We start from the raw sequence: 10345 nt of genomic DNA, 5'->3' as shown, positions 1-10345 counted from the left end.
TACACTAAATCTTTCTAGAGTTTGTCAAAAATTTTCAAGGCAAGCTCAAAACCTAGCCGAGATTTTGCAAGTTAGTGATAATCTATAGAAATCGAATGTATTATTTCAATTTTCAATGTCCATTAAAGAGTTCAACTTTTCACTAAACAATGCGGACTATGTACATATAATGTATGTTGATTTTTTGTTAAATAACAACTTCATCTACCATAGTGAAAGACTCTTGCCTCTCAGTGAAAGATTCAATATTTATCTAGCTAACTATAGAGTTTGTATTATGTAGGACTAGGTGTTAAGCAAAAAAAGGAATGAGACATTGTATGCTGAAGCTAGGTGTGTGACATCGTATGTTTTTTTTTTAAAGAATCAAAGATCTTGTCTTTTCAAGTATTCTTGAAGCAGTAGAATATATCATTCTATGTGTAGACAAAAATGTATTAACATTTCAAGAGTTTCTTCTTGTAAAGAGTTTCTTCTTGTAAAGAGTTGCCTTAGCTAGTAGCGACAATTATCTATTGTAAATGTGCAAGTAGATTATTGGACAACCCAAAATTGGAATAAATTTACAATTAAAATAATCTCAATTCACCGCATGGTCATATGGTTTGAGTGGTTGTGTTATAGATTTTGAGATTGTTAGTTTCTTTTCTTTGTAGCTACAAATTATATAGTCTCAATTTCTCACATGCTCATATGGCTTGACCGGATGTGTTATCTTGAGCTATAATCTCTCTAGTATACCTTGGTTCTGTGTGTCACACATACATAGTGTCTTTAATTTGTATATAATTGCAAATATAGTTTGAATTTGTCACAAGGTCATATGGGTTGATCGTATGTGTCATCTTGAGCTCTCGATTTTTACCTTTAGTTCTTCTAGGTAATTATAAAGCTTGACCAGGTCTCTTGAGCTATCCATTCTTATCAAATGTTAAGTTGTGCCTCTTTTTTAATTAGATTTTGAGATTGTTAGTTTCTTTTCTTTGTAGTTACAAATTCTATAGTTTCAATTTCTCACATGGTCATATGGCTTGATCGGGTGTGTTGATCTTGAGCTATAGTTTCTTGCTAAGACATGTCTAGTATACCTTGGGTTTGTGTGTCACTCATACACAATGTATTTATTTTGTATATAATTACAGATATAGTCTCAATTTGTCACACTGTCATATGGCTTGACCGGTGTGCCATCTTGAGCTATCAATTTTTACCTTCAGTTCTTTTAACTTTCAAAGTGATATATGGGTCACATTAGGTTAATGTAGGAGCCTTAATGTGATAGTTTAAAATAGAATAAAAAATATCTAGCTATATGTAGGTTGACTTCTCATTTCTTTTTGTTCATAGGATATCTATATAATTAGTATGGGAGAGGGTAAGAAGAAGGCACTTCTTTAGTATCTAAGGTCAACTCTTTGTAAGATGATTAGTGAATTACCAGAGAAGTAGGTGCAAAGTATCGTGCAAAATGAGACGCTCATAGAAAAAATTCTTGAAAAAGCAACTGTAAGTGCAGTCTCCAAAGGAAACCTTTGTTATAAGTAAAGAAAAAGCTCACCAGTCTGCTTATAGTATCATTGGTAGCATCGAAAAGTGAACCCATGATTAGTATGAAGCTGTTTCCGAAGGTGTTCAGTAGATAAAGCTCAAGGCTTGGATTTGGCTTGGCATCCAAAAAGAGATAAAAGTAAGCATGCCAAAAATTTAGATACACAATATGTGTTATCTAAAACGCTACAAAGGGAAAAAGGCAACCATGCCCAAGAGAAGATGTTGTCAGAGATAGAATGCCATGGACATCCGATTGTGAACTCTCTACAGAGGTCTACAAGAAACTCGGAGTGTACTTTGACACTTGGCATACCACATGATACTATCACCTATTTACAAAACTTGGGTGTCGGCTCCTTTGGTACATGCTTCCATGTAAGAATTGATGGTATTTCATATCTTCCAAGTGAAAATACGTATGCAACAAAGCACTATCGAGGAATGCCAGGACCAAAATTGAAGTCCTTCAAGGATGAGGTCATATTTGAGCTTTGACACAGGGAAATTATGTGTAGTATTGCACATACATAAAATGAGCCTTTGATAGACATTTTTCCTTACTTCAATGGAGGAAGCATTGGGAAAATGATGAACAACCTGCCTTTTGAGAAAGGTATCTCTAGTCTAATTGTGAAAAAGGAAGAAAAAGATGGCACAGGTTCAAGTAAAGGTAAGATAACTAAGCTAAATCAAGGAGAATTAACTCAAGTCATGGCCTTTGTGAACAATCTACCAAATATCATAGCTGTCTTAGCACACACAATGGCCTATACCAATCAATTGGGTGTTGTTCATTGTGACCTCCATCCTTTCAATGCTATGTTGGATTTTACTAGGATTTAGATCCTCAAGTTGGAATCATTGATTGGGGATTAGTCATGTGGCCTGCATCAAAGAGGCGATAATCACTCAATTATTGTCACAGCAAAGCCCATAAAGATAAACCTTGGATTGTTCCAAAGCTATTGAAGGACACACATAATGACCATGTGTATACCAAAGAGGTCGGTTTATATGCATTAGCATGTCTTATTGATCAATGGTCAAGCTTTGTAGGGAGTTGTGTATGGAATACAATACCGATTGGCTAGCATCTCGCTCAGCAAGTGAAGCATACCATATTCAAGAGATTGTAAAAGCTGGGTATCTTCTACAAGAAAAGAATAGAAAATCATTTGAAGAATTGTATGGAGACTTAACCCACATGCACTTGGATGGGAATAAATTTCTGAGGCCATTGGTAGAAATGATGCCAGCCTTTTATTGAGTTAAACTCTTCTGACTTGTAGCAAGATGTTAGCCATCAAAAGTAGAACTTTCTCTTGGACTAAATGTTGTTCATCAAAGATGTATTTCTTTTGTTTCAACCATTGTATCGCAAGTTTTTTTATTCTAAAATATTTGGTTAGTATATTTTAAATTTATCTTTTATAGTCACGAAGATAGTTTATACTTTGTTTTTGGGATTTATTTGTAAATGGATCCTATTGGACGATGTGTCACATCTTTTGAGTTTTCATTGTGTTGCACCTAGGCAGTCCTTAGCTACAAGTGATGCTTTCAAAAAAAGTATATAAGGAATTCAAATTTGTGGACATTTGTCGATAGTTACACTAAATCTTTGTCGATTCTTTTCTTGCTCAAAATCTAGCTAAGATTTTGCAAGAGCATTGGCTTAGTGATAGTCTGTAGAAATTACAATGCATAATTTCAGTTTTCAATGTCAATTAAAGAGTCACGAAGATTCAATATAGATCTAGCTAAGTAAAGGTTTTGTGTTGTTTAGGACTAGGTGTTTACTAACCTATTCAAATTTTTGGATGTTCATTACCAATACTCAAAAAAAGAACTTGGAAGTTTGGAAAACGCCCTCTATTGGAGCTCGTAAACCCTTTGTTTTATATCCTTAAAGTGTTTTACATGCTTGAGTCTTAAAGAGTTCTATATGCTTCAATTTTTTTTTTTTGCGTCATACTAAAAATTTTGAGTGGTAGTGGTGCATTAACTCGATAATGAATTTACATTAAGTCTTAAGTTTTCTTTCAAAGACTCAAAAATTACTTTCTTTTTAATTTTTTTGAAGTAGCAAAGACGGACATTCTGAGCGCAAATTGCTTTTAGCAATAGTTATGTATTGTAAATGTACATGTAGATTATTTGACATCACAAAATTAAAATGGATTTATGTATTTACAAATATAATAGTATCAATTTGTCACATGGTCATATGGTTTGACTGGGTGTGTTATCTTGAGCTATCCATTCTTACCAAATGGTAACTTGTTCCTCTTTTTACAATAGAGAGAGTTACCAATTTTATGATTGTTGAAATTTTTTCTATGTAGTTACAAATTTTGACCTGAGTCATATGCTACCCACTAAGAGAGAAAGAGAAAATGAAATCAAATGAAATAAAATGTTATATTAACATCTTCAAAAGGCCAGAATGACCTATGAGACCAAATTGATACAAAAGTGGTGAATCTGTTACATTGTCTAGGTACCTTAGTACCAAAGTACTAAGTGTGAAAGTGTGAAAATAAATGTGAAAAACTAAATACAAAGTATTAAATAAACTTCTTAGGAGCATTCTGGGTGTCTGGCTAGAATTCATCTAATCCTTTGTTGTAGTCTCCTCCGGTGAAGTGTGCTTCTGCATCTCAGGCGTGGTCGTCTCGATTTACTAAGCTCAATCGCCCTATCAATGAGGGTGCCTTCGGTATGAATGTGGTACTCCTTTGTGCTGGCTGCTGGCCTCTTGCTTCTCCTTCCACTTCTGCTTCTCTCGATCCGAAGAAATCTGTGATCTGCCTCTGAGGCTGTAGTGCTCTTTGTCTTCTCATTAGATTATCCCTGTGCCGATGTAGTTCCAGTAGGTACAAGCCTAAGCATCTTTGATCTTGGTATTGCATGACTCTATCTAGAGGTCCAAATCCTTCTTTAAATAGGAAATGGAAACGCCCACGTATTTCATAGTATACGGTGCAATGGCATATGTAGTGTAATTCTGTCTCCGGCTGCATTCCGCATAACTTACAAATTTTGCTCTCAGGTGGGATTCCCCTAAATCTGCCAAATTCAATTTTGAGCTTGTGAGGATGTACGAATCTGACCAATAGCACATCTCAAACCATGAGATAGGTGGGTATCCATATAGCTCAGGCGAATCACAAATCCATCTTCAGATAGCTGTAGGAAGTTTTATTTGTAGTCGGCCATCTTCGTGCCCAATTCTTGTGTAGGGTCTACCCATGTCCTTTTAGTATCCAACTGTATAAGATCCTGACGGATGATTTTATTAATCTCCGTTCGTGTAATTGCCAGTGATAGAGCCGCAAGAGAGTATTGGAAGGGGGGTAATCTCTCCATACTGAACCCGTGTCTCTGAAACCACGAGGACAGTTGCGCATACCAGCATGATGTATCCCCTTGCATTGCTAATTGTCGAGAGGATTCGAGGGCCAGTCTAGTATATCGGCAATTATTTGTATCCCACAAACCATGTATAAAGGACACTGATCTGGTAAGAGCTTCAATTTCTATCGGAGGGGCAGCTAGTTCCGCTCGGGTAATTGCGTGTGGTACGATGGCCTTGGCTCTAATCATTCGGGAAATCATAGATACCAAAGGTCTCTCCATTGACTTCCAATTATCCTGATCCATAGATGGTCCCCAAATCTGGACCCCATAAAGCATAGCCGAAGCCACCACAGTATCAACAAGCCAAAGTTTTGTTCATGGTTCCTGAAACTGCACTTGTGAACACATCCTCTCCAACCCTCCCAAGGTCGCAGAGGCTCTGGACAATCTAGCATATCCGCTGCTTTCTTAAGAGTAAAATTTGGTCCTACAAATACCACACCAAGGTATGTGTATGCATCTCTGTACTCTATTGTAACCTGGCCATATGCAAATGTAGGTGCCGATCTCCTAACCCACTGCGGTGTGGTGTTAAACATCATAACTTTGGTTTTACCCAGGTTTACCGACAGTCCACTGTCCTCCACGAATTTATGTAATGCATCTAGCTGCCTCTGCATTCCATCTGGTGATTCTGGTATCAATACAATATCATCTGCATACAACAACAAAGGGATCCATGACCCTGCAAGTTGAGCACCTCTGTCACCCTCTCTATCAATGTAATCTGATACGTCATCTATGTACATACCAAATAAAGTAGGGGACAGTGGGCATCCCTGCTTTACTCCAACGGTGGAATGAACAGTGTCGGAATCCCCTTCTGGAGTACGTACATAACCAGTTACTGACCTGTATAAGGCCATGATCGCCCAAATAATCTCTTTGGGGACCCCTAACTTTTGCATCCTGCGCATCAATCTGGCCCTTGGTACTGTATCAAAAGCTTTCCGAAAATCCACAAAGCAACAATACATCCTTCTCCCGCTTGCTCTTCCTTCCTCAATAACGGCTCTGAGCGTAAGAATATGATCTAAAGTGGAATAACCCCTCCTGAATCCAGCTTGTCCTATTGCCCTTATGCGCTCATTCTCTGCCCATCTACTAAATTTTTGTTCAAGAATGGATGCGTATAGTCGGGCCAATGTGTGACCTACCATAATGGTACGGTAGTTCTCGGGTATCATAGGATCCCCTAACTTGAAAATAGGTACGATAGTAGATAATTTCCAAGATTCAAGTAATCCTTCACACATGACCCAATTAAATAGACGAGCAAGGACTTCTGAAAGAAGATCCCTTGCATGGATGAGATGTTCTGCTACTAAACCCTCATGATCATATTCTCTTCTTGTCTTCATCTTATCAATGGATTTTTCCACCATTTCCGTAGTAAAGAAAGTACTAGTAGTAGGGCATGGCTCTAGCAAATCTGGTAATGGAGGCTGTCCCGATACCGTATATAATGATGTTACATATTGACCCCAAATCTCAGGAGAATTAATTGTCGGAGGTGATGAGTGCTCATGAAATAAACGCCAGGCCCCATGTGAGTCCTGACTCAAGAAGAGCTGATATAAATCCTTCTCCAGTTTAGCTAAAAATGCCCTTTTCTTGCGACGTACTATACACCGAAGAGCAATCCGAGACTGCTTATATGTGATGATCCAAGTGCAAGCTCTTTCTGGACCTGGGTTCTCGTCTCTCTGCATTCCTCGTCATACCAACTGTTTTGAGGCATGTTCCCAGATCCTCTCTTCTAATCAGGTTGAGTATGTGGGTATGCCCCTTGTGCTGCTCCATGTAGTATCTCTGTTAGCTGAGAAGTAATCTCCTCTACAGTATATACTGGCTCGACTGCCCACATACTATTATAGATCTTTTCCACATAGACTGAATCAGTCTTTGGAGTGAAAGTATATCTTGTGTGTGTCTTCTTCCTTTGTACTTGAGAGGCATTGTATTGGAAGGAGATTGATAAGGTCAAGAGAGCATGATCCACTGCAATCCCAACCGGTCTGGGTCCCACCTTAAAGTCCTCGATACTAGAAATAAAGCTTGGTGAAGTCATGACATAATCCATTGTACTGGCCCCATGCCTGTGCGGGAAACATGTGATCCCCCAGATAAAGGGAAATTCTCTAGACCATTAAGTATGGCCAAACCATGTGTAGTTTCCATTTCCATGAGATGTCTCCCATATTTAGTGTGTTCTTTATCCAATGAGTTTCTAGTAAGCCCCTCCTGTGATAAATCCACTTCTCTAAGCATTTTCTCAAAGGTATCATAGAATACTGCTTGAGAGTTGGCCATTCTGGCATTAAAGTCTCCTAAGAGAACGATGTCTCCATCTCTAGAGAACTCCCATATGTCATTATTCAATATGGAGAAAGGGGATTTTCCTTTAGGTGAGGAGTAGACTGATGTACTTGGAGGGAAGTAGCATTTAGCGATATATAGAAATCTACTTGTCTTGGCTCTCATTCTCACCCACATATACCTTGCTTGTTCATCTTTCCTGATAATCTGTAGTAGTGGTTTCAACTCCTCTTTAAATAAGACTGATATTCCTCTTGAACCCCGGCTACCTCGCAGAGATCTCTTGTTTGGTCGACCAGTTGTTTCCCATAAATACCCCTTCACATGTGGCATAAGCTGTCCCAGTATCTGGTGTGTCTTTGAGTAGAAAACTATGTCTTTGTCCCTAAAGCTGTCTTCAAAGGCACCTACATCTAGCCTATATGATCCATTACAATTCCATGCCGCTATCCGGAATTGAGAGAGAGAGAGAGAGAGAGAGAGAGAGAGAGAGAGAGAGAGAGAGAGAGAGAGAGAGAGAGAGAGAGAGAGAGAGAGAGAGAGAGAGAGAGAGAGATTCTTGTTTGCAAGTATTCTTGCTTATGAATGGGGCTTGTCTTTACAGATAAGAAGACTCGGGTATGGCCATCAAAGAGATTGTGATTAACCTCAATGAAGGGATAGGGAAAACGAACACACTTGGTTTTGTTATGGGGAGAGAGGGAGCTACATATAGGGAACTGAGAGAAGAGATTGGCTCTGGTGGTTTAGCTTCAAATGACTATAGACTTCTAGGAGGCTCAAGCATGTTACCAATAAGTGAAAAACAAGAGGAGATATGGAAGGTGACCAGTGATGAGGTCACAATAGAGTACAAAATTGGTGTTGCATCCCCTGAAAAGCACCCTAGGGTAGATTCTCGCGGTGCATCCAATGAGGTGGATATGAGATTCTCAAAGTTTCAGGTAGCAACAAGTGAGACATGTCCCTTTAGTTCTTCTTTTGATGCATCTGTGGAAGAGAGAGAAGGAGAAGTTCGTATGAAGAGTATTCTTCCTGCACGCTCCAAAGTCAAGAAGTGAGAACAAGATGTGAAGACTTCCAAAGAGAAGTTTCAATTCAAAGGGCACTTTGATAGATTTACTCTAATGTCAAAGGATAAAGATGGGAGGGCTCTGTTTCAAATCTAGTGCAAAGAATGCGGGATCGCATATGGACAGGGAGGTCCAGATATCATACACATTTTTATGAATTCACACTTAAAGACCATAAGCCACATGCAATCCATGGTTCTCCATGAAGCAAAAAGGTCAGACCCCCACACTGCAAGCCTAGAGCATCAGATTACTGCTAGAAATAAAGAGATGGTGGTTAAGGCAATGGAGGAGGTCAATGCATTTTCATAAGAGAGGAAATTAGAATTTTAATTGGTTCTTGAGACAATTGATGACAATAAGTCTACCTCTAAAGTCTTTATAAAGTGAAATGTTGATGGAAAATGGATCCCCCTATTTCCAAAGACAGGGTCTATCAGACAATGCATGATAAAGCACACAAAGTGTAAGACAAGGGAAGTTAGAGCTTGAGAGTCCACCACCCATTATATAGAAAAGCCCCTGGCCCTTTTCCCTAGTTGGACTCCCTTTCCACACCGCCTAGCTCGACCCCGCCCTTGTCTAGTCCGGCCTTGCCGGTGTCCTGACATTACTCCCCCCTTAAGAAGAGTTTTCATCTTCAAAAACAAAAGTGGGGAGCTTCTTCTTAAGAACACTAATGTTTTCCCAAGTGGAACCTTCCTCAAGTCGGTCTTTCCACTTGATTAAGGCTTGTTGATGTACATGATGATGTGTATGCAACTCATGATAATCAAGAACACGTTCAGGTTCATGCGGTAAGGTAGGAGGTTCAATGAAATCAACCAAAACATGTTGGTCAATGATATTGTCGTCCACCACCCAACCAACTATTATATAGCAAAGCCCTTGGACCTTTTCCCTAGTTGGACTTCCTTTCCACACCGCCTAGCCCGGCCCTGCCCTTGTCTAGTCTTGCCTTGCTGGAGTCCTGACATTACTCCCCCCTTAAGAAGAGTTTTCGTCCTTGAAAGCAAAAGTGGGGAACTTCTTCTTAAGAACACTAATGTTTTCCCAAGTGGCACCTTCCTCAAGTCGGTCTTTCCATGTGATTAAGGCGGGGTGGTCGATGAAATAAACCAAAACCTATTGGTCAATGACATTGTCGTCTCCATGTAACCGCTTACGTAAATGGCTTACATGAAACACCAGATGTATGCGAGAATGTGAAGATAGTAATAGGCATGATCACCTACTCGCTTGAGTATTTTAAAAGGCCCACAATATCGGGGAGAAAATTTAGGTGTAGGCCCAGTTTTCAGACTTTCTGAATGTTCTGGCACACGTAAAAATACTTCCTCCCCTTCTTCAAAGGTAAATTGCCGACGTTTCTCATCAGCGTACTTATTATACCAATCCTATGCTCGTCGAACATTTTGACGAGCAAGTTTCAACATATCCATGTGGTCCATGAGAAAATCCTTAACCTGTTGGAGCGTTTTGGTTGCGAACCCCACCGTAATTGGTGACCTAGGTTGAGACCCGTACATGAGCATGAAAGGACTAAACCCTGATGTGACATGGCTACCATTGTTTAGGCAAACTCGAGAATAGGTAATTATTCTTCCCAGTCTGAATGCTTTTTCCTAACATATTCTCTTAGCATATCCTCAAGCATCTGGTTAACCCGTTCCATCTAAACATCTATTTCTCGATGATTAGATGTATTGAGGTTTAGTTGTGTACCCAATTGTTTAAATACAGCTCTCCAAGAGTGGCTGTTAAACTTGGGATTACAATCACAAACAATGCTACTTGGAAAACCATACAATTTGTATAGATTGTCCACAAATAACTTGGCTAGTTCAGGTGTCTCAACCATTGATTTGGTCGGAATAAACTTACATAGTTTAGTAAACTTGTCTATGACCACCCATACCCAATCATGACCTCGTACAGTGGTTGGTAAACCTACAATAAAATCCATAGAGATGCTTTGCCAT

Source organism: Adiantum capillus-veneris, chromosome 16 (genome assembly GCF_014529385.1).
Source record: "Adiantum capillus-veneris isolate H3 chromosome 16, ASM1452938v2, whole genome shotgun sequence".
Lineage (NCBI taxonomy): Eukaryota > Viridiplantae > Streptophyta > Polypodiopsida > Polypodiales > Pteridaceae > Adiantum > Adiantum capillus-veneris.
This window is presented reverse-complemented; position numbering follows the sequence as displayed.